At 37.9% G+C, this 25,749-nt stretch overlaps 1 protein-coding gene across 1 annotated transcript in view; it reads left to right on the forward strand.

The window, feature by feature from the left end:
• Positions 1–20,290: 20,290 nt before the first annotated feature.
• The window catches only part of LOC131430480 (uncharacterized), a 39,917-nt gene continuing 34,458 nt past the window's right edge, over positions 20,291–25,749 (forward strand). Inside the window, exon 1 of the mRNA XM_058595498.1 lies at positions 20,291–21,912. The gene's annotated coding sequence lies outside the window, so the exon portion shown is untranslated. The remainder of the gene's footprint in view (positions 21,913–25,749) is intronic.

A 25,749-nucleotide genomic window follows, 5' to 3' on the forward strand; every position in this document is an offset into this window, starting at 1 on the left:
TCTTTTTTTTTGTCACTAACTTTTTCGTTCCCCTTTCCCTGTTTTTTCACCATCTCGATGGCAACTAATTAGATCTCTGTCGTTATCAAACATTTTGTTCCCACACCCCTTTTTTACCCCGTTTCCCACAATATTTACTTCTTTTTTTCATTCTCTTCCGTAACATCACCATCACCGGAAGACCGCTCCAGTCAATGACCAGCATGCGGGCCACCCGCCGGGCCTTCGTAGCCTGGGGGTGTTTCCCGCGGACCCTCACGGACCGAAGAATGCGGCCAACATAGAAAATTACCATCGCCATCTGGAATCATCTCATCCTAAATTCAATTCACCGGCCACTACCGATCGCCAGATACTATATTACATAATGATACTACTCTAGTTTTAAGTTAGACGATAATTAAGATTAGTAAATACCCTTGGCATCTTAGAGCTTAAGCAGTGTGCCTTAATATTATATTATATTATTGATTCTTAGATTTCATTTGCATCTTAGATCGGTTCAGCCATCTTCAAGAAAAATGAGTTACACAATTTTGATTTCGTTTCACATATCATCCTGTAGTTCCGAAACCAGAGGTCGGAACCAAACATAATGCAGGAACTTTGTTTGGGAGCATACGACTTTTCGTATGAATCTGAATTTGTAGAAAAGAAATTTTCCGAGAAAATTAATTGAAGTTATTTGTCACACACGCATTTGCTGATCTCGACGAACTGATTCGAATGGTATATGGATGTTATGTTGTTCCAGCATTTATTGCTGTAAGTAGTTTAAAACAAAATAATTAAAAAAAATTCTGCCATCATCTGGTTTATATATGTCATATTCGAACGATTATGTTGCCAAAAACGAGCCGTGCCAAAATCGGTCCGAGGCTAAATGTCATGAAAAAGAATGCTGTACACAATCCTTTTGGTTCTTAGAAACAATTGTATGTAACAGTATAAAAAATCGTGTTTTCCGTTGCTCCCAAGCATTTCTTTGTCATACAGCGCTCAAAACTCCTACTGCTGGAATAGGGGGAAAAGTCGCTTACAGAAAAATTTCGATATCTCCGTTAAAAATGGACGGATTTTAACAATCTATGGCTTGTTGGATAGGTATTACCGTGCGGAATCTAAGTCTGAAAACATATTCTGTTTTCAAGGTCAATTGTGACAGATACTGTCAAAAAACTGAAAATTTTGACATAAAACTTTGTATAACTCAAAAAGTAAACATCCGATCTCAAAACCATTCAATAGCGTTTTGGGTGACGGGGAGACCTTTCATTTGCGACTAGTTTGATGAAAATCGGTCCAGCCATCTCTGAGATCTCGACCTCTTAGTTGACAACACACATACGGACACACACACATACACACACACACAGACATTTGCTCAGTTCGTCGAGCTGAATCGATTGGTATATGTCATTCGGCCCTCCGGGCCTCGGAAAATTTTTCGAAAGTTTGAGCGAATTCTATACCTATTTTTATATATATAAAAATAGGTAAAAATTGCTTGGTTTTGCCCCTTCCCAAGTAATACTTATGAAAAAAGAGCGAATGGTACTTCTAAACCACGCTCTGTTATTTCTTATGAACTTTACCTAATACACTTCAATCGAAGTGATGTAAACAATTTGAAAACTTTTTCTCTATAATACACTGAGAACTCTTTTTACGCGGGGGATACGTACCGCGTAAAATCACCACGCAAAAAATTGCGTTACCTCGGAAATCCGCGTAAAAAAACTACTCGAAAAAAACCTCAAAACTAAAGAAAAAAAATTGTTTGATGCCAAATATCTTAGAAATACATGAAACGTCCAGATGTAATCTAAAAAAAATGTTTTTTCGTGAAAATCGTCTTTAGGACTAAGAAATTTGAGACCGAGTAACTTCGGAAGTCCGCGTAAAAAAAAGCCGCGTAAAATTTAAAAAACCTGTTTTAATCCACCTAGTGGTGTAATGATGCCTTTCTCATATCAATCAAACTATCATATATAATACTGTGGTATTCTTCAAAATTATTTTTCTTCGATTCTTAAAAGAATAATCGAAATAGATTTGTTTGACCGTCTACTGATAAAAACTATCAATTGGAAAAGATTAGAGGTCGATTTAGAATACTATTTACGGTTTTTCGCTCTTTTCAGTGATGGTATAAAATTTTTAACACACTTTACCCTATATTTCCGGATCCGGAAGTCGGATCCGCATGAAATTCAGGAATAACGTATGGGACCACAGGACCTTTTATTAGAACCTAAGTTTGTGAAAATCGGTCGCGCCATCTATGAGAAAAGTTAAAACACATATTTTCTTTTTTTTTTGCACATTTTACCCCATAACTCTCGAACCGGAAGTCGGATCCAAATAATATTCAGGAATTTTGTATGGGACCTCAAGACCTTTCATTTGAATCTTAGTTTGTGAAAATCGATTCAGCCATCTCCGAGAAAAGTTAGTGCAAAAAAACGTTACATACACACATACACACACACACACACAGACATTTTGCGTACTCGACGAACTGAGTCGAATGGTATATGACACTCGGCCCTCCGGGCCTCGGTTCAAAAGTCGGTTTTCACAGTGATTGTATAACCTTTCTATATGAGAAAGGCAAAAACCTGTAAAAAGAGACCCCAGTGTAAACAGTATCCATGGTGAGCTGATTTTCAGCCCTCGATGTTGCCAATTATACATAAATTTCATTTAAGTACACTGTCACTCTGACAGTGCACAGTGATAGTGTACCGCAGAGCCCAAAACGTGTCCACGAAAATTCGTCAAAGCAGTAGCTTAGAGAATAATATTTCATTGCTCAAATATATTTGCTATATATAAATATATAGCTCTTGACTCCTGGAAATTTTTTCTGGCTACCTAGAGTTTCATTGATTCAAGGCTTCAGTCTTTTTCAAGGCTACCTGAATCACTAACAGTCTTTTTAAAGACTAACAATTAGTCAGCTTTTCTCAAGGCTATACACAGAGTGATATTAGAGTGACTAAGAAATTAATCAGCCTTTTTAAGCCTAGCTATTCAAAGAACTTTTCTTCGAACTAATCAGCCTTTATCAAGACTTTTCCAGACTAGGAGTCTAATCGAAGACTAATTTAGCCTAGTTAAATTAATTTAAAATTTCATTCATTTCAAAACTGCCTGCGTCAAACCGGAAACGCAACAAGCCTAAGGCTAAAAATAATTCAATACGGAATAAATCACAATCCGTTATTCAACATTTTTCTAATAAAATTCACGATCTTATAGAATCTGAATGTAAAATTAGAAGACAACGGACGGATTTCCCTTCCGTTGATTCTATGCCGTCTAACAATATTTACGAGAATCTTCCTGAATCCGATTGTAGCGACATAGAAGAAAATTCATCAAAAATTCCCAAAATGGACGCTTGTCGTTCTGGGAATAAATTTCAACCTATGCCACCAGTGATGATGATTTTCGATTTCAAATCATTCCGGATTGAGCTTTCTACTTTTCTCCCGGAGTAAAAGTCTCATTTCAAATCGGACGAAGAGGAGAATGTCGAGTCTTGGTTGATGGATTGGAAGATTACGAACTTCTTATTCGATATTTGTCCGAGAAACTTCATAAATTTTATTCATATGATATAAAATCAGACAGACCCTTCAAGGCTGTCTTGAAAGGCTTATCAAATGATCAAAGTACTGATGAAATTAAAAATGAACTAAAAGAATTGCTTGGTTTTGCCCCTTCCCAAGTAATACTTATGAAAAAAAGAGCGAATGGTACTTCTAAACCACGCTCTGGAATTTCCCATGAACTTTACCTAATACACTTCAATCGAAGTGACGTAAACAATTTGAAAATTTTAGAAAAAGTACGTTTCATTTCCCACATTAAAATTCATTGGGAACGTTATAAACGGCATAATCGTATTGCAAACTTAACGCAATGTCGTCGTTGCCAAGGCTTCGGTCATGGAACCAAAAATTGTCGTATGGATATACGGTGCTTGAATTGTGGTAAATCGCATTCGAAAGACGTTTGTCCAATGAATGAAACCAGTGATAAATTTTCATGTTCAAATTGCGATGGAAATCATAAATCCAAATATTTGAAATGTCCCGTCAGGGAAAAAAATTTAAACGCTCGTTCGCTTAGACAACAAGTCAAATCAACGACCTTAAATTTACAGAACATACCCGAAAATCAAAAAACCGTTACAAATGCCACGCCTAATTATTCTAAGGCACTTATTTCTCCGAATTTAAAACAAAAAACAGGTAGCCTTCCAACTCGTCTTCTAACGAAAACAATTTATAAACAGGTAGATCGACCTCATCATCATCTTCTAATGTCAGTTATGCTAGTATAACAGGTAGAAATCTATCACTTAATTCTTCTAATGTAAATAATCAAAACACAGGACCGCCTTGAAGTTCATCTTCTAACGAAAGCAATTTATTAATAGGTAGATCGGCCATATCATCTTCTTCTAATGGCAGCCTACCTACAAATATTCCTTCAATGCCATTCGCTTCTTTAAATAAAGTTGATTTAGGCGATATAACTGAAAATAAAATGATCTACATACAAGATCAACTTTTTCAAATGATCATCCGAATGAATTCGACTTCATCACTTTTTGAAGCATTTCAAACCGGATGGCAATTTGCAAATAATATTATAATGAATTTAAAATTTAACAGTGATGTTAAATAATTATTTGAATATTTTAAATTGGAATGCTCGATCTTTGAAATCGAGTGAAGATGAATTTTATAATTTTCTCAAAGTTCACAAAATTCATATTGCCATTGTGACAGAAACTTTTATTAAACCAAATGTCAAATTGAAAAGTAATCCACATTATGTGGTTCATCGATTTGACAGGTTTACTGGAATGGGTGGTGGAGTTGCCATTTTTGTCCAACGGCAAATTAAACATCGAATTTTACCTTCTTTCAATACTAAAGTTATTGAAAGCTTTGGAATCGAAGTTGAAACCATTCATGGAATTTATTTCATCGCTGGAGCATATTTGCCATTCCAATGCACCGGCGAACAATTAAATTTCTTTAAAGGCGATTTGCAAAAACTCAAAAGATATCGACCGAAATTTTTCATAATAGGGGACTTAAATGCTAAGCATGTCCAGTGGAATTGTAGGCAAAATAACAGTAATGGTAAAATACTTCATAATCAACTCTCAGCTGCTTACTTCACAGTTCTTCATCCCAGTAATCCTACTTGTTTCTCTTCCGTGAAAAACCCGTCTACAATTGATCTGGTTCTAACAGATCAAAGTCACATTTGTAGTGAACCGATTACACATGCTGACTTTGACTCAGATCATCTTCCTGTAACGTTCAGACTTTCCAACGAAGCTTTGATTAATACATCTAGTTCTATATTCATGATGAAAAACAGATGAAACAGATGAAAATCATGTGGATCATGAAACTATTTTAGAAAATTCTGCGGACATCGACACAGCAATTGATCATTTGAATCATTACATTATCGAAGCTAGAAATCTTTCAGTTCCCAAAGCTCAAACTAAATTAAATTCTCCTATCATCGATGACAATCTTCAACTGCTCATTCGGTTGAAGAATGTTTGTCGACGACAATATCAACGTTCTCTTCCTATGCTATCCTGCTATGAAAAACATAGTTAAGGATTTACAAGAAGAAATTAAACATAGATTTACTCTTTTGCGAAATGAAAATTTCGCTAAAGAAGTAGAACAAATTAAACCATATTCTAAACCATTCTGGAAACTTTCTAAGGTTCTTAAGAAACCTCAGAAACCAATTCCTGCTCGCAAGGAAGGAAATCAAATACTCCTTACAAATGACGAAAAAGCTCAAAAACTTGCTCAGCAGTTCGAGAGTGTACACAATTTTAATTTGAACGTTGTGAGTCCTATTGAAAGTGAAGTTTCACTGAAATATGATCATATTTCAACCCAAGTGTTATCACAAGATGACATTATTGAGACGAATTTTGATAAAATTAAATCAATTATTAGGAAACTCAAAAACATGAAGGCCCCTGGTAATGATGGAATTTTTAATATTCTTATTAAAAATCTTCCCGATGTTGCCTTGAGACTCCTGGTTAAAATTTTCAACAAGTGTTTTTCATTAGCTTACTTCCCAAAAAGATGGAAAAACGCTAAAGTAATTCCTATCCTCAAACCTGATAAAAACCCAGCAGAAACATCAAGTTATCGACCAATTAGCTTACTTTCTTCTATCAGTAAACTTTTTGAAAAAATTATCTTGTTGATAATGATGTCTCATATAAATGAGAATTCAATTTTTTTACCAGAGCAGTTTGGATTTCGTCATGAACATTCAACTACTCATCAACTTGTCAGAGTAACGAACATGATAAAAGCAAAAAAATCTTCTGGGTTATCCACTGGAGTTGCTCTTCTAGACATAGAAAAAGCATTCGACAGTGTTCGGCACAAGGGTTTAATAGCAAAAATGTCTGATTTTCGGTTTCCTATTAACTTGAACAATATGATTCAAAAGTATTTAACTGAGCGTATCCTTCAGGTTAGCTATCAGAATTGTAAATCTGAATTTCTACCCGTACGAGCCGGTGTTCCGCAGGGTTCGAACGTAGCTCCAATCTTGTATAATATTTTCACTTCTGATCTTCCAAATCTACCCGTTGGTTGTCAGAAATCGCTATTCTGTGACGACACAAGTCTGTTAGCCACAGGTAGAAATCTAAGAGTGATCTGCAGTCGCCTACAAAGAAGTTTAAATATTTTCAGTGATTATCTGTCAAAATGGAAAATTAAACCAAATGCAGCAAAAACGCAATTAATTATCTTTCCTCATAAGCCAAGAGCTTCATTTCTTAAACCAAACAATAATCACATTCTCAAATTGAATGGTTTGGAATTGACATGGTCTGATCAAGCTAAATACTTAGGTTTAACGTATGACAAAAAACTCACTTTCAAGGATCACATTGAAGGAATCCAGGCAAAGTGTAATAAATATATTAAATGTTTATATCCTCTTATAAACAGAAATTCTAAGCTCTATCTAAAAAACAAATTGTTAATTTATAAACAAATTTTCAGACCAGCCATGCTTTATGCAGTACCAATTTGGTCAAGCTGTTGTTCCACCAGGAAGAAAACGCTTCAAAGGATTCAGAATAAAATTCTGAAAATGATTTTGAAGCGTTCTCCCTGGTTTAGTACATATGAGTTACACAGACTCAGAAATATAGAACCATTAGATGTAATGTCACATGATATAATAAGCAAATTCCGACAAAAATCGATGCAATCTTCAATTGAATCGATTCGCTCTCTGTATTAGTTAGTAAGTTAGTATATAAGTTCCTTTTCCCCATTACACAATACAAGTAAGTTTAGAATTTTCCCTACACAAAAATCTCAGGATTGCGGAAGCAAATGATGTCCTCATGGTAATAACCAAATCATTTATTCAATAGGGCTGAAAAGTCACCACTTGTGGCTGAACACCCAATTTAAATCCTAATAATTTAATTTTAATTCATATTCCAATAAATACTGCTAGGTTATTTGATAATTTGGCAATTGATAAATTAGAAGTGTTTCGATGAGGCTGAGGCAACAGAAAGGCATTATAATACTACTAGGAGGATTAAGAAGACGGTTTTCACTTTAGTGTTCAATTTTAGATATGTACAAGGGGTGTATTTGCTTACTGCTGATGATATCGTATTTCACATCCGTGAGCGCAGCCAAACTACGCCTGTGTACATTTCGTAAGCATGCCACCATTCGCAGAAAATTGAATTGATAAAATTATTACATTAATATCTATTCAAAAAGCGTACCGCACCACACCGAACACTTGCATAGCGACGCGTCGCGACGCACATCCTGTGGGGAAGGACGACGGGGAGGAGGGTATAACGAAACACGTAGACCCCTAACAGAAAAATAACGTTTGATCGCCCGATGTGCGACACTCTCCCTCGTTTTCCCGTGCTAAACTTTCGCATTTTGTGTATGCAAGCACTGCACACTCGTGGCCTCCGCGAAGCGATAGTAAAAGTGTCTCCATAAAATTGACCGCGTCCCGCAAGTAATCGTCGCACACCGACCGCACTGACAATGCAATGCGATTAGTGCGATCTATGCGACCACCGGTGCCACTTCAAATGGATTTCACAAAAGACAAAAACAAAAAACAAAAGTGACAACGCGGATGGTTCGCATAATTTTTCAAGGGTTAAACACCTGCGTTTGATGCTCGGTACTCTCCGGACTCCGAAGTGCCAAGCCAAGCCAGGAAGAGGAACCGATCGAACCAACGAAGTCGTCTTCGACCAGTAGAAAGGCAACGGACGAGTGACGGTCGGTTGCGCAATGCGTCACTGCTGCTCAAATATGGCCCATTTTGTTGTTTGCCACGGCAGAACCAATGAAACGTGATTTGATTAATTGTCGCCATCTATTGAGGAAGTGTGCTATGTTAAGCATCGCTTGGGGAATGTGAATGGATAAATGAAAGGGAGCTCGGCTACTTGATGAGGGGATTATGAGATAAATAATTATGTATGTATCTGCTGCTTCATGTCAGTGTCAGTTCTCACTGACACTAATCATGTGCTGGAGTACTGAAGAATCCAAGTAGGCGCACCACCAGAGAAAAAATGCTAAACAAAATACCCAATTATAGGAGCAAATACACCCGCATAGCGTTTTGGCTACCTGGGCAGCCATGGCCACCAGAAGGCTACCAAAATTGATTCAGTGACGGTTGTCAAATCCAATTTGACAAAACAAAGTCGCCTGTATCCAAGTTAGCCGAGCGTTTTCATCTTCTCACCTTCGCTGAAAATGTCAATGTTTTCAATTTGGAAAAATCCTGGTGGATACGGTTGTATCGTTTGAGTTGTATTTCTGGCAGCGGTGAGGCAGTCGGTCACCAGAATGTCTGCCAGCCATATTTTTCTAGCTGGCAGCGTTTAGTCAGCCGTCTGGCAGCCATGCGTATGCGGGCAGCAGCTGGAAGATTTATATGGGAAATCTATAATAGAACTGAAACTAAAACAAACGTATCCTCAGCCAGCTGATTTTGGGTTTATTCATTCAAACAGACCTACCAATAATTTAATTGCATTATTTTTCAAAAACAGTCGGAAAAATTTCCAGCGCTCCTAGATTTTTTTGAAAATAGCTGAAATCAGCTGTGTACGAAACTGTCGTGTTGTGTCAGGTAGATGCCGCTAACTTCTCTCGATATGAAGGGAATTCTATGGATTTTTTTTGTGACTGAATGAAATGAAACATCATGCAATCGGTGAAAAATATACATTACAACACTTTGTACAATTTTTTGAAATGTGTGTCCCATATTTGGGACACAATGCAATTGCGGGTTAAAACTGGTATACGCTGCCGTTCTAGTATTGAACATTTCCATTTCCTCGATTTAGTTCGTCATATATCACGAAAAATGACTGCGTTTAGGAAGTAGCTTTCTCATTGAACGTAGCTTGAAGAATAATATTTAATTACTCCGATACATTTATTCCTAAAAAAACATCGTTTTTCGAAAATTGTTGAATATTTTTCCTCGGGAAACTTATCATCTTTATCATCTCTTCAGCTTTCCAAAACATTCATTAGTTTCGTTGTAGCTTGACGTTTTTGGTGATATAAAATTAAAAATAAATCTTACGTATATAAAAATTTAAAATTTTAAAATTAAAAAAAAATCTTACGTATATTTTTTTAAAGGTTAATTACCTACAACATTTTCTTAATTGACATATTTTTTGTAGAAGATATAGATATGGAATTGCTCTGTTGCCATGAATAGTAAGGTGCCAATGTTTTAGGGTCATCTCTAATTTAGTTAAGCGGTTATGCTCAAAAGTTTAACCACATCAAAAATAGTCCATATGCAAAATTTGAGCTAAGGAGTGTATCGAAAATAAGCTATCCACAAATTTTTCTTTCAAATTATGATAAAAAAACGATATTTTATTAAAACTAAAAATTGATCCTTTATTGTACGAGGTTAAACTTGAGCATAATGAAAACCGGATGAAATTTAAGTTATTCCTTCACGAATTTTCGAACTTTTGATCGAACGCTCTTCATCAAGTTCCGGACAAGTGTTGCATCGCATTTTTTGGACGCTTGAGCCCAAATTTTTTTTAATTCCTGCATGTTCCCAGCTGCCTTACCAGTCTTCTTGAAGACCCTCTTCACGATTGCCCTGTAACGTTCGATGGGTATTTTCCTCAACGGAATTTATACCTTTTTCCGCAAGCCAATTGAGAGTGGTTTTGGCATAGTGAGCCGACACTAAATCCGGCCAAAACAGTGGAGGTGTACCATGCTTCTTATATAAAGGCAGCAATCTCTTCTGGAGACACTCAGATCGATAGATTTCTGCATTTATAGTTCCGGTAGTGTAAAAAATGGTTGACTTCAAACCACAGGAACATATTGCTTGCCATACCAGTACCTTTCGACCGAATTTCTCCACTTGAATCGACCTGTCCGCATCGCTCACATCCTCCCCAATGACGACAGTAAAGTATTGTGAACCTGGAAGGGTTTTTGAGTACTCCTTTACATAAGTCTCATCGTCCATCAAAACGCATGCATCCGGACACTGCAAAATACGCGAATACAATTTCCGGGCCCTTGTTGCTGCTCGCTTCTTCTGTTCTACAGAAAATCTCGAAACAAAGAGATTTTATGCTTCTTGTGGATCTTCAGATGATTTCGCCTTTTGATGCGCTGGATCAATTCGACTCTCGTTCCTGCTTTTTCGGCCAAATCACGTATTGACATTGATTTGTTCTTCATGATTAGATATACCACTTTCTGGTCCAGTTTCAGGTTGGAAGAACCGGGTTTTCTGACTCTTCCTGGTAGCTCATCCAACCGCTTGACCGCTTCGTCAATTTTTGCTTAACCGCTTCGTCAATTTTTGCATAGTAATACCATTCTCACTTAGCCATGTGTCCAGAACCTAAATTTTCACTTCCTTTTCAATACGCCACATTTTGAAAACGCAGAATTTCAACCGCACAAACAAGTAAATAAACGAAAGCTGATAACCAAACGCACAGCATGCTGTGATCTGTGCATGAAAAAACCATCACAAATACATGCGTACAACACAAGTGTATGTGGATAGCTTATATTCGATACACTTCTTAAAAAAAATCGATCTTGAAAAATCACTCTAAGGTGGGAGACTTATATGAAATTCCCGGAAATAAAAATAAATGTATGCCCAAAGTTTTAGAATTGCATGAAACGTCGAGATTCAGTGTCATCTCGAAATTATTAGATTCATATGAAAGGTCTTATGGTCCCATAGAAAATTTCTATATTGGCAGGTATTAATACGATGTCGTATTTGAGAAAAAGACATAAACGAAACATAAACTTCTTTTTAAAAAAATTTCTTCTGAATCAATGTTTTCTTTATTCGACTTCGCGAAATCGACTTTCTCACTGAAAACTTTGAGCACTTGGAAAACAAAAAAATTAGAGGGTTGTATTCAAGACACGACCGAGCACAATAACATTAAAAATGAAACGTTTCTAGGGCCTTCATAATAAATACAAAAATAAAGATGATAATGATGATGATACAATAAACTTCACTACACTTCAAAGTTACTTGAAAGCTCAATTTTAGATACAAACAACCTAAAGATTTAAAGGTGAACAAATGAAACTATTTTATTTTATGATGATAATTTTCGAGAAACGTACAAACTTATTAATTTGGTTTGATTTATATTGTTTATTTATCCCCAGTTTTAACCTAATAATGGTCGTTCACTGGGTGGACTTATTAATTTTATAAACAGTTAATCGATCCAAGAGAATGTTGTACCAGTAATCTCAGTAATGGTGTAATTTTATTAATCCTTCAAAATCGTCGATAATCTTCGGAAAGTATCGGTAAATAATATGGCAACAATACGAGAAAGAAAACATGTGAAACAGTCCGCATAAAATATTAATTAAACAAAACTGGCGGTTAACCAAATTCTACGAGGGTTCTTATTCAAACGATACATGTAAAATCGCAAGTAAACTTACCTTGAGTTTATCTTTGATACTATATGATATTGCATCTAATTGTACTGTATATGTGAGCCTGTGGAACTCATTTATACTACTAAACCGAGGAGGCCGCTTTTAGATAAGTTTCAGAATTTAATTTTGAATCATTTGAAGCGTTTAATTCCTGGTGGGACAACAACTTGTTTAGTCACATTGTCACGTTTTGTTCGTATGGGAATGGAGATTTAAGTATGCAAACTGATCCGTTGACAAACTAAAACATTTTTTAGTTTACAATATTGAAGCTTTGGAATCATTTAAATTAGGAAAATCCATTAATAAATCATCGAGGAACAAGCGATGCAAATTAGATCCGAAAAATATATCGCCGATAATTCTAAATTGGCCTGATAGTTACCAGAGAACCAAAATAAAATATTCAATTCAAACCAATTTTTCAATGGTATGCAATTGAAATATTCAAATGACGTTATCTCATAAGTTTAAGTTAAATGTTTCCGAATCGATTAGTTGTTGAATTAAATAAATCCATCAACAAATGACTGAGTTATAAGCGTTCAAAATTATGACAGAAAAATGTTACGCGACTAGTTTTGCATGTTTTAAATTGACACCCAGCCTCGGGAAGCGAAGTGTAAGGCATTTTTAATGGCAAAATCGACCAAAAATTTGCTAAATAGAAGGGATATTTCAAAAGAATCGGTAACCGCGCTGATTCGGTTCTTCAATAGCTAGATGATATATAAGATACTCAAGCGAACACGGTGTTGCACAGACAACAGGAAATTTCACCAACACATAATGCAAAAGCGACAATCCAGCAAGTGAACGCATATACAATCCAGTCATCAGCTCACTGGACAAGCTACTTGTTTCATTCACAGTCAAACATCAACTAGGCAAAGAAATATTGTGCAGCCTATATTTATAGATTTCTCTTCATACTACGCATAACGATACGGTGTTTTTTATGCATGACGCAAAGCCTCCTATGCCGAACAAGAAGTTGACGTCATTTTGTACAACAGGGATTGGTGGATGAAAACATAGGTCGATTCCAACCATTTTTTCAATAGTATACTATTGAAATACTGGAACGATGTCGTCATACATGTTTAAGTTAAAAGTTTCCAAATCGATTGGTTGTTGAATTATAACAATCCATCAACAAATGACCGAGTTATTAACGTTCAAAATTATGACACAGAAAGGTTACGCGACTATTTTTGAAACTTTTAATTGACACCCGGCTCCATATAGTGAAGAGAAAGGCATTTTTAATGCCAAAACCTAGAGTGACTATAATCAGAGTGACGACAGCTGTTCGTTTGGAATGACAGCTACCAGTTCCAAACGAGCAAACGACCTGTCAATTCAATGTAAAGCTAATGGAATGTTCTGAATTGTTGCCAACTTTACGGATGAGAAGTCGTCACTCTGGTTATAGGCACTCTACCAAAACCGAATACAAGTAGTACGCCGGACGGCGTCGCCCTGAAGGTTAGAAGATACAAAAAACATCATTTGACATATACAATTAGAGTGCAACATTCGAAACTCACTTCACTATTCCTCGTAAAACCATTATTACGCATAATGGCATCAAATGCGCACAAATTCTGAATAAATACATTTTTTACTAAAAGTTTACGGCATTATTACATCTCGGTTTAGAAATTTAAATATGGAAATATCGTATCACATGCATCACATGCATCAAAACTTCAGAACAATTTGCAATCAGTTTCAACAAGACTATCCTTTTTAGCTTTTAATTGATTGTTTTGCTTTGGCCCTTGTCACGAGTTTTTGCCTGATAAACTTGTTAATAAAACAAATTTCATTTTTGTTTTCTTTGTGCTGTCTTTCAGCAGTGATGGTGACAGATTGATAGAGTCAAATTTTCTGATTTTAATCACAAAATTAGTTTCCAATGAGAATTTCGTGCTGGATTGAAATTTTGCTAGTTTGTGTTCAGGATATTCGCCATCTAAATACATGCTCCAAAAACAAGAGTTTTTTTTCAGCAAAGTAAATTCTGAATTCATCTAATAAACCGATATTTAGTTTTTTGATCCCACAGAACGTTATTGATTTTTGTCCGTATCATTCTGGTGGCTCCAGTTCCGGATGCAACGAAAATAGTGGTCAAAACGTGCTCTATACACATAGCAGTGAGATGAGACCTTTTTTCATCAATCCGGATGTGTTTTTGCGAAAAATAAATCCTCTGTGTTGTTAGTTTTCAAACAGTTTTTTCTTACAACCTGCAGTAATTCATTTGAACAGAACAGCGCCGTTACCTCAATTTGGTCTTATCCTAAACGAAGTTTCTATATATGTCAATGCTGCCAATGCTATTGCCATTGAGGCAACACTGCATCTATTGCAATCAGTTTGTCTCTGCTAAAAATTTCCATGCCTAAGTCTTGTTCAATCGATCGACAAATCGATGAATTTTCTCACATGATTTTCTAAATGAGCCCGCTTTGAAGAGTGTAGAGCTCTCACCTCCGAAGTACACTCACTCTCTCCCGCTCTCTTACAGGGCATTTGTTTTTCATTTGTGAGTTCCGACATAGAGTTGTTTACCGATCAATCCGAACTGATTCAACCCAGCACTCTGCGCACTGATTTTTGTTGGGTGAGAACGTGATTATTGTGGTTCATTATGCATGCCGGCGCCTACGGAACATGTGGTGCAAAATTATGCGTTAACGGATCGGAAAGCATAATAACAACAATAACAGTAAAAAAAAAGGGACACTCTCTTGGGCATAATGCCGAACCGAGGAGTCGATGATCACGATTATCTTGGGCTTGTTTAATTTTGAACCCGTATGGCAGGGAATGGCGGTCGTATCTTTTATGGTTGTTTTTATTATCTCTTCGCTTTACCGGCAATGATTATATAGTATGCAGAAATTGCAGCATATAATACAATAAACAGCCAAGTAGCCGGTCGTGTATGAAGCAATCATGATTATGCTTATGCTAAAACTGATGGGAAGCTGTGCATCATCATATTCCGCAGTGCTTGTGCACCCCCGCAGGAAATCGACGAGGATGCGGACGAGGGTTGTGACGAGGTTAAAATTTCAATGAAAGAGAGAGTGAACTTTCGTTGCGGCGATGCACGACGATCATCGGTGGGTGGTGGGAGAATTCGTGGCACTGAGATGAAGGCCAAGATCTCAGTCACAGCAGTCGGAGCTCAGAAGCGAGATGCGTGTGTGCGCTGTTCGCAGAGGTCGTTAATGTGGTTAATGCCATGTGAAAATCGATCGGACCGTTTGTTCGGAACAAGAGCCGTCCGTGTTTCAATCAATTGGCTGTGCCGTACAATTTGGCTGATCCGCATAATCATGGGAAATTGCACCGCGAACCAAATCAAATGTGTACCGTTTGCGGGCTTGAGTGTTCATGGTAAACGTTGCGTAGCATATTCCACTTATATCAACTGTAAACATCAGAAAAATTCGCACACATCTTACACCATCCGAGGTTCCAATTGATAGCGGTAATTAAGAAGATTCAAATGTGTAATCGTTTTGATAACTTAAATAATTTCTTATCTTTGAGTCGTTATATAATAGAACATAAATAATTAGTATAGCTTTTCTGCTGCTGAATTAAAAAAAAATAGCACGATTCTCCAATCCAGGGAACTCACTCTGTCAATAGAACTACTCTGAATGTGATGAAAAACAACACAGAAAGCAACCCAATTGATTACAATTCCGTACATGGTTTGTTTCAACTAAAATGTTATTGATTTAGTTAACATTTCTATTGATATTCTACTAATCGGATAGTTGAAAAAGTTGTTTGAAGCATTATCTCGCATCATCCAAACAATTTCAATAAATAACACACTTAACCCCCCACAATAAACTTCTTGTCGCGAAAATATCATGGCATCAGCAACCGAAAACCTTCAGATTGTATAAGGAGTGTATCGAAAATAAGCTATCCACAAATTTTTCTTTCAAATTATGATAAAAAACGTTATTTTATTCAAACTAAAAATTGATCCTTTATTGTACGAGGTTACACTTGAGCATAAAGAAAACCGGATGAAATTTAAGCTATTCCTTCAAGAGTTTTCGAACTTTTGATCGAACGCTCTTCATCAAGTTCCGGACAAGTTTTGCATCGCATTTTTTAGACGCTTGAGCCCAAATTTTTTTAAACTACTGTATGTTCCCAGCTGCCTAAGCAGTCTTCTTGAAGACCCTCTTCATGATTGCCCAGTAACGTTCGATGGGTCGAAGCCGAGGCCAATTTGGTGGATTGATATTTTTCTCAACGAAATGTATACCCTTTTCCGCAAGCCAATTGAGAGTGGTTTTGGCATTGTGAGCCGACGCCAGATCCACCAAAACAGTGGAGATGTACTATGCTTCTTATATAAAGGCTGCAATCTCTTCTGGAAACACTCAGATCGATAGATTTCTGCATTTATAGTTCCGGTAGTGTAAAAAATGGTTAACTTCAAACCACAGGAATATATTGCTTGCCATACCAGTACCTTTCGACCGAGTTTCTCCACTTGAATCTACCTGTCCGCATCGCTCACATCCTCCCCAACGACGACAGTAAAGTGTTGTGGACCTGGAAGGGTTTTTGAGTCCTCTTTTACATAAGTCTCATCGTCCATCAAAACGCATGCATCCGGACCCTGCAAAAGACGCGAATACAATTTCCGGGCCCTTGTTGCTGCTTGCTTCTTCTGTTTTACACTTTGTTCCGAGATTTTCTGCTTCTTGTAGGTCTTCAGGCGATTTCGCCTCTTGATACGATGGATCATTCCGACACTCGTTCCTGCTGTTTTGGCAAAATCACGTGTTAACATTGATTTGTTCTTCATGATTAGAGATACAACTTTCTGGTCCAGTTTCGGGTTGGAAGAACCGGGTTTTCTGCCTCTTGCTGGTAGCTCTTCCTAAGAATAATGTTCCCCAAACTTATTAATTATATTTTTAACACTGGCATGATGAATTCCAAACCGCTTCGCCAATTTTCGCATAGTAATAATCACTTAGCCATGTGTCTAGAACCTTAATTTTCACTTCCTTTTCAATACGCGACATTTTGAAAACACAGAACTTCAACCGCACAAACAAGTAAACTAACGAATGCTGACAGCCAAACGCACAGCATGCTGTGATCTGAGCATAAAAAAACCATCACGAATACATGTGGATAGTTTATTTTCGATACACTCCTTATAATATTGAGTTCAATGAGTAAAGCTGTTATTTAATTAATTTTAAGTCCATTGAATTTAATGCGGGTAATTTATTTTGAATCTAGGTAAACTAGATTTATCTTCGAAAATGTACAGTGTATTCGGGATTAAGAGAAAATTAAGGTAATTTTTTACCTTGATATCTTGCTATAGTAAAATGAAATGTTACGAGAACTATTATAAAAACATAGATCATAATCTATCTAGTTATGAAATGAGACAACATATTGAACCGAGGGGAGATTTACTCTAAACTTTATCCATACTCAAACAAGATTCAGCTTGTTTAGACCGTTCCGGGTATAAATATATCGGGTTAAAGCCGGGTATGAATAAACGATATAAAAAAAGATGTACTTAAAGTTGTTCTACAGTGATTTTTTCGGTAGTATTGTGAAACTTGACAGTGATTAGTTGCACAACCAATTTTAATATATATTTGTAAACATATCTAACATAAATAACATTTCTAAATCAATTGTAAAACATCTTGAAAGCTCAATAAGTTAGATTTGCTACTTGGGGTAAACACTAAACTTACCGACATATAATTGACGTTACTTTTTGAAACTTAAAAATAACGAATTCCGTTTATTGATAAAACATTGCTTCCTATAAGGAAAAACCGGGCAAGTCCAGCAATGGTTTAAGAAGTGTTGCCCGCACTCAGATTAAAAACAAAGATTTGTGTTATTCTGATTTTAACGTGACGAAATTGAGCAGTCATCCAGAAAAAAAATGTGAGCGAGTTTTGATAATCGTGATGGATGAGAACAAAATCAAAGTTCGACTGAACTGGAAGTGCTTTTACGATCGTATGCGAAAATCTGTTCATGAAAAAATTCTTTTCCAAATGGGTGCCTCGTTCGCTCTCAATCTATCAAAAGCAACAACGCATCAACAATCCAGAGAGCTGGTCGGCACTGTTTAGTCCCAATAAAAAGGATTTCTTGCGTTGGTATGAAACAGTGGATGAAACATGGATCTATCTTTTTTCTCCGGAGTTGTTTCAACATTTAGACGGGAAAACGCAACAGGTGGCTGCAGCAAGTATGGCGTCAGTTTTTAGATGCTCGAGGTATAATTATTGTCGACTATCTTGAAAGGGAAGTACCAACACAAGTTTTTAGTTATTAGTGCGTTTGAAGTATGGAATCTTTAACTCATATGAAGCAGAAAAAATCATCTTTAACCAAGACAATGCATCGTGCCACAAGTCAATGAAAATAATGGCCAAATTGAACGTATTGGGCACCGATCTGTTTCTTCACCCACCATATTCTTAATAACCTAGCTCCCAGCGACTACTTGTCATTTGATGATCTGAGAGAGTCGTGGCCGCAACTGAAGCCTATTTTAAGGCCATGGACAAATCATTATATAAGTATGATATAAAAGATTTGGATAATAAAGAAATTTTTCTCAAGAAATGTTTTCCTTGTTAGTTCCTGGACTTTTTGGACGATGTGGAAGCAACCTTCTCTACGGCAGTATCGAACCGCACAGAGCGCAAGTCGATTCGACACTGAATTTTGTTTTCTGTGAGTATTTTTCTCAAATGCGAACGTATTCATTGAAAAGCAGAAATCATATGGAAACCGTGAACTTATGTATACGAAACCGTCATATCAATTAGAGGAATGACAATGGTTTGAAAAACAGGGAGAATTAGACATTGTTCGTGGTTGAGTTTTAGATGTTCAAAACCTAACCACTTACTTTACTTCTATATTTTGAATTTGTACCCAGGCATAGAAAATAAAGACGCAATCCTACGTCAAAAGATTTTGAGCGATTTCATTTATGTGAAGATAAAGAATGGAAAGGTGAGACGTGACAAGGTTGATTTTAGCGAGCAGGAATCTTTTACTACTTAACTTTCGCAAGAGGAGTTGATATTAAACATCTCATCAATGCAAATCACTCGAGTCTCTGGTATGCCGGAAAGTACCGATAAAGGTCTTTTACCACTTACTATCCGAACCGACAAAAGAATAGTTATCAGAAGTTGTTACTTTCTACTTGCGGCTGCATTCTCGCACACAATTAATTCTTCACTATCTCTAATAGTGAAAAAATAAAAATAGCATGATGGGTTTGATGAGTGCAGCGCTACTGAATACCGCTTACAACCTAGGCTAAACAGCCAGCACGCTGTGACTCTGGGGGCATTCATTCTGATGTTCAACTAGCTGTATAGAGATTGAGAAAAATATCCATACAGTGAAATACTCAATGTGTATAAGAATGCTGTCGCAAGTAGAATCTGACAACTTCTGGTAACTTTTCTTTTACCGGTTCGTATAGTAAATGGTAAATGACCTTTTTCGGTATTTTCCGGCATACCAGAGACTCGAGTGATTTGCATGAATGAGATGCTTAAACTCGACCCCTTTGGTTGAAGGTAAAAGTTAAGTCATTAAAAGATTTCTGCTTGCTCAAATGACCATTGTCACGCCTCACCTTTTTGTTGTATATCTTCACATCCTCGCTCTACCTTGAGTACTAGTATTTTATAATTCTGATTTTATTTACTATTCTCAGTTACAATAAAAATATTTTTATTGTTATAAATGATCCTAATAAAAATAATAGTATTTTTCGTTAGGAATTTTAGGTGGGTAATTACCCACCTTTGGAATTGTCGGGTGGGTAGTATTACCCACCGTACCCACCCGTTTCACCGGCCCTGCAAACAGCAACGCCAAATTGTAACTAAATTTTCGATCTCGCCCGACCAGAAATCCACCCAAAACAACCAGCCACCCAAGCCAGCATAAACCAGCCCCCCAATGAGTGACTTGATCTCCTCACGGTGCCCATGAGAATGACACCCGACTCAACTCAACCGAACCTGGAGAGCGGTGAGTGGCGAGCGTCTCTCTGCTCAGCCCGCACAGTGATTGGAGGTAGTAAAACTTAAATTTTAATACCCTTTCAAATCAACCGATCAGTCGAATCGCGACAGTACAACAAATCGCAAGCAGTTTTCGATACTCGTCGGGTTTCAACTAGGAATATTTAGGATAACGGGGTTCGTCGCTTGGTCAACGAACGTCCTGTTCGTCGGGTCACAAGGATAACCGGATGATTGGAGACATTACCTACGGTGTGGTGCACTATTAGCGTGAACTTAGTGATTAACGATAAATTTACCGCCACAGGCTGAGAGTGTGTCCCATTATCAAGTCTCGGGCGAGGGACGGTGGCAAAGTGGAAGTGAACAAACAGAAAGCCAACATTAAAACGCATGAAACACAACGCAAAGAGTGGCGAAAAACAAGAATCGACTGATCAAATGTGTGTTCAAGCCTCGAAAAAAGCCTGACCATCACGTTCCCGTTCGGCTCTAGGCTTGTGGGATCCAATCGGATCGAAAAAGGAAAAGAAGAAGAAAAAGAAGAGACAGAAGAAAAATAGGCTTATTAATATATTAATTTCTTTTTGATTGATATGTTGTGTGTTGAATGAAAACATAAAAACGTGAAAGAAAGCAAAAGCCCGTGGTGTCGGAAGAGTACATTTCGCGCCTGGTCCCGTGTTTCGAGCGGTGTGAGGTTGTTTCGGAACTGCAGAAACTACCGAAGGGGGTACAACTTCTGCGTAGTGTCCGAAAAAAAAAACCGAACGACGTCGTGCGATCTCTGAGGGGTCCTCCCGCGAGTGTAGTGTTGTTACTTGCCGCCACCTTCCCCTCGTGTCATCGACCAGGGACGAAGTGCGGGTATTCAGGAGTTTAGTTGCTCCTGCTGCCAGAACTGCCAACGGGAGCGGAGAGTGTCGGTCGAAAACAGATACACTTTGCCGGGATCGTTTCGACATCATTCGAAAAACATCGTCATCACCAACATCATCCAGAGACACCGAACGGGGGTCGGGTACAGCTTTTGCTCTGTGGAGTACAAAAAGAGTATCACAGCGTTAATAGCGTCGTCGTCGTCGTCGTCGTCGTCGTCGTCGTAGTCCAGCGAACCAACGAACCACAGTTCGGGCCAAGTGTTCGGGAAGGGAAAAAAAACGAGTTTTGTTTTATTTCGAACCCTCGACCAAAAAAGAAAAATATTGATTTCGGTCAAGTTCAAAGTAATTTTTTGCAACGTTTACACAAATACACGAGCCCTGCCAGCTTGGAACAAGTTTATTAAATTATCTACCAAATCGACTCATGCCGGACCCTTCGTTGCCGCATGCCTGTTGGTGGGAGGGGGAACGCACGACGAACCGATCGCGGTTGCTGTTTTGGGAAGGAAGTGAAGTTTGCTGAGAGCTTTTAGGCGTGTATGGCGTGGAAAACGGATTCAGTGCTGGGAAAAGAGGCAGCCGAAAGGAACGCGTCCGTTTGATTAATGTGCGCCAAAGAGGATTAGTCTTTGAAGTGGTACTCCTAGATAGCCAGAGTGTTGAGTAAGTCTGGGACTGCCGGGGGCCCCTACGCGTATCGTATCTCAGAACGGTTCCGGTGCTAGTGAGGGTAGTATTTCGACTACGGAGCTTACAGAGCTCGGATTCGGGAAGCAGTTACATCGTCGGCGGGAGGAATCGAAAAGGAGAAGAACAGAACTCGCTCTATTGTGGTCTGAGTTTTGAACGGTAAGTTGGAATTGAAAAGATTCGTAGGCAGTTTTTATTTGATTTTTCAGAATAAAGATAAAATTCATCAAATTAAAAGAATAAATTTTTTTTTGCGTCAATTCCTTTAAAATTATATCGAGTTTCAAATGTGAAATAGGAAGAAAAGGACGAAAAAACCGATTTCTTCTTGACTCTACAAAGTATGAATAAAATGTTTAATAAAGATCCTATCGAGCAAACATAAGGTTGAAAAAATAAACGGCAAAAGCAACACAACGAAATCGTACATATCATTGAAAGAGTGCTTTGATTTTTGAGGGAATGGTTTGATAGTGAGACAGACAGATGTGTCTGAGATGTGTTTCATCACAACCAGAGAAATTCAATTGGCAGAACGATTTACCCGCATTTGATAAGGTTGTAAAAAGAGAACAGTATGTAAGAAATTGTTTATTTTTTGCTGTTTTTATTTTATCAATCATCAGTTCACCCGTTGGGTAATACTGAAATTATCATGTGTTTATTGCGCTCTGTAGCCGGCTACCGAGAATACGTTGTAATTTTATCGCGTTTTGTATTAATATGTGCTTCCAACTACAATACGAAATTTCTTCCGAAACTCGTAAAATTCCGGACACCGACTGTCGAGAGTTTCACTATCAATTAGCTTAGCGTTTAACCCGAATAAAAACAGATCCATTGATCCATTGATCAAACGTTCCCCGAATAATTAACGGAGTTTAGTCTAGCCTAATTTTTAGTAATGAAAACTATAATAAGGAAAATGTGAAATGTCGCTAAGGAACGATCTCACCAGTATTCTGCTTTTCCTATTCATATTACTGTAAACAATGCGAGTTGAGACGCAGTGCTAGTTCTGCCGATTACAGAACGGTTCAGGAATCAGAACAAATTGGCTCAAATGGCACGTTCCCCTTGATATTTGGAGATTTGTGCCTTGCCATCAATTTGTTTTTAGCATAATTTTCCCGATATATAAGAGGGAAGGATTGAAAGGAAATGGCAAGGGTTGGCCTAGGAGGATGGGAAAAATTGACGACGCAAAAACACATAAAAGCAGAAGTAAACTCTGCACCCCTAAGGGATACTGAACAATCTGCTGGGGATCACATTTAGTGGAAGCAGAAGTATATTCTGAACCTCTACGAAGTACCGAACAGTCTGCTGACCCCCGAGAGGATTTAGAGATCTTACAAAAGCAGAACGATTCGCAGTATGTACGAGCAGAAGTAAATTCGATACCCCCTAAAGGATGCGAAACAATCTGCTAAACCCTATTGAGGTGAATACAGAAAGGATTCATTCACTCCAGGAAGAACGATGAACCCTTCTGACTATAGCTCCTTACCACATTGGGTGAGAAACGAGAGAATATCCTTTAAGTTTAGCTCCGCATACACAGGCTCAACCTTGTATAGAGAACCAAAAACCCGGATACGTAGTTGCGTCAATGCGGGACAGTTACATATCAGATGATATAAAGTACCATAATCCCATTCACACAAATCACACGAATAATACTCAGCACGTTGAATAGTAGCCATGTGATAATTGAGTTTGCAATGTCCAGTCAGAGCTCTGACCAGAATACTGCAATGATGCTTGGAGAAATGCAGTAGACACTTTGACATTTTCAGATTTAAATCTGGTAGAAATGCTTTTGTCTGAGCGCAAGTTTGCAAGCTGCGCCAGTAGCTGGCATGTTTGGATGCAGCCCAAGAACGAATCTTGTGCTTTATCCAACTAGTTTAAAGTGGTAAAGCTGGTTCAGGACCAACGAAATCATTCGTTGCACCAGCTCTAGCCAACTCATCAGCCCATTCATCAGCATTTGAAATGCTGAGGTATTCAATTTCTCAACTGCCCAATTGACCGATTTAATCGTCACAAAGCTTCGAGCAAGGGCCCAAGAATCGTAACTACCTGAAAAAGTCTCGGGAAGAGCTGTCGGTGATGGATCCATACATCCTGGAAAGTGAGTGTTAAAAAGATAGTGAAGTACATCACCTTCATCAGACAAGTGTTCACCATCTGAAGTTCTTATAAAACTGACATTGAAGTCCTTAGACTTCGAAAGTAACTTATTTAATCTGCTAGCCTCGTTGAGACTAGAGACATTTGTGCAGAGGCTTTTCCAACCACTTCGCTCAGACGATCGAAGAGCATTTTTGTAAGCCCTTCGAGCCGACACGAATGCCTCCGACCCATCTCTGCGTCGGTGGTTCCAAGCTCTTCTGCATAGTTTCCTTAGTTCAGCATTCCACCAAGGAGTTCCTCTAGTAGCTCGCACAATCCGAAATGGACAAGCCTCTTCATATGCTGCAACTATGAGTGAGTTTGTCTCGTCGACAACATTTTCCAAATCAATTGGGGTTTCAATTGTTGGTTGGTATCCGTAAAATCTAGTGGCCAAGCCCTCTTCATAGAGGTCCCAGATTGTAGATTTGGGATTACGATATGTGATAATATCAAATTTAACGTTTGAATGATCAAAGAAGATGTACTTATGATCAGACAACGAAGGTTCGAGCTCATCGGAGACGAGCCAATTTACCAACTCAATCGCAATTCCATCAGAGCAGAGCGTCCAAAACCTCCTTTTTCCAGATCTCGCAAAAGTTGGACGGTTTCCTGCATTGACTATGTGCAGGTTTGTACTGCTCACAAATTCCATCATATCAGAACCTCTCAAATTTATATCTGTGCTGCCCCAAATGATGAGCATTTATGTCACTGCCGATTACAAGCGGTAAATCACTTTTGCTGCAGTATGATACAACCTTTTTGAAGTCATCGCTTAGCGAAGGTTGGTTATGCGGCAAATATGTCGAACAATAGACATATTTTCTGTCTATGGCATCAATAGTCATACCAACTGTGACAGCACAAATATCCCGAGTTGTGAGCTCCGATATGAGAGAAACATCGAGAGCACTATTTGCACGTATGCATGCTCGAGGCATTTCACGTGGATTAGTCATGCCGTTCTTGTTGAAGGCAACAAAGACTGGGTTTAACAATTTTCCAACGTAGAAGTTTCCCTTTTGGAAATATGGTTCTTGAGCCAAAGCTATAGAAGCTTTACCTTCTTGCAGAAGTCTGAATAGATTTATAGTTGCTGTACGTTTATGCTGGAGATTGATTTGTGCCACTTTAACCATTATCAATTAGAGTAATGAACACTCCATCTCCAGCACTTATCGTACAACAACTAGAAGAAACCAAATATATTGGCTTATAATCGCCTATAGCGAACCATGTAAGGATTTTTTTAAATGTTTGAATCATTTAAATCCCACGAGTTGCGAAAAATGAAATCGTCCATTGTGCCAGAGCTTCGCTAAACACAATAAGGGAAAACCCCAAGATATTCCGTTCACGACTGCATTGTTTAACCTCCTGCAGCCATTCAGTCATCGGCACGGAAATACACCTTGACTTAGGAGTTCCTATTTTTTGGGCCTTTTGCGACGTGGAACAGGTAACCAGTGGATCAATTCTTGGTAAAAAATAATTCCGCCGGATGCCACACGGCTTAAATTGAAGACGAACACACATTTCGATGTACTAGTTCTGCCGATTACAGAACGGTTAGTTTTTAGAAACATTTTCATAGTTCTACTTTTCGGAACTTACTTATAGGCAGTGTTGGTGATTGCCGATAATTTGGCAGAAAGCGGCTCGACATTTCCCTACATTGTATACAACATTTTCAATCTGGAAAATGGTGCTACAAGATCTCGCTGCCTAGCCTAGCAATGCATGAACCGTGAGATAATATTTCTACATTTCTTCGTTCCACCTTATAGTCTTCGTATTTCACGGCCCTTGCCA

Source organism: Malaya genurostris, chromosome 2 (genome assembly GCF_030247185.1).
Source record: "Malaya genurostris strain Urasoe2022 chromosome 2, Malgen_1.1, whole genome shotgun sequence".
NCBI lineage: Eukaryota > Metazoa > Arthropoda > Insecta > Diptera > Culicidae > Malaya > Malaya genurostris.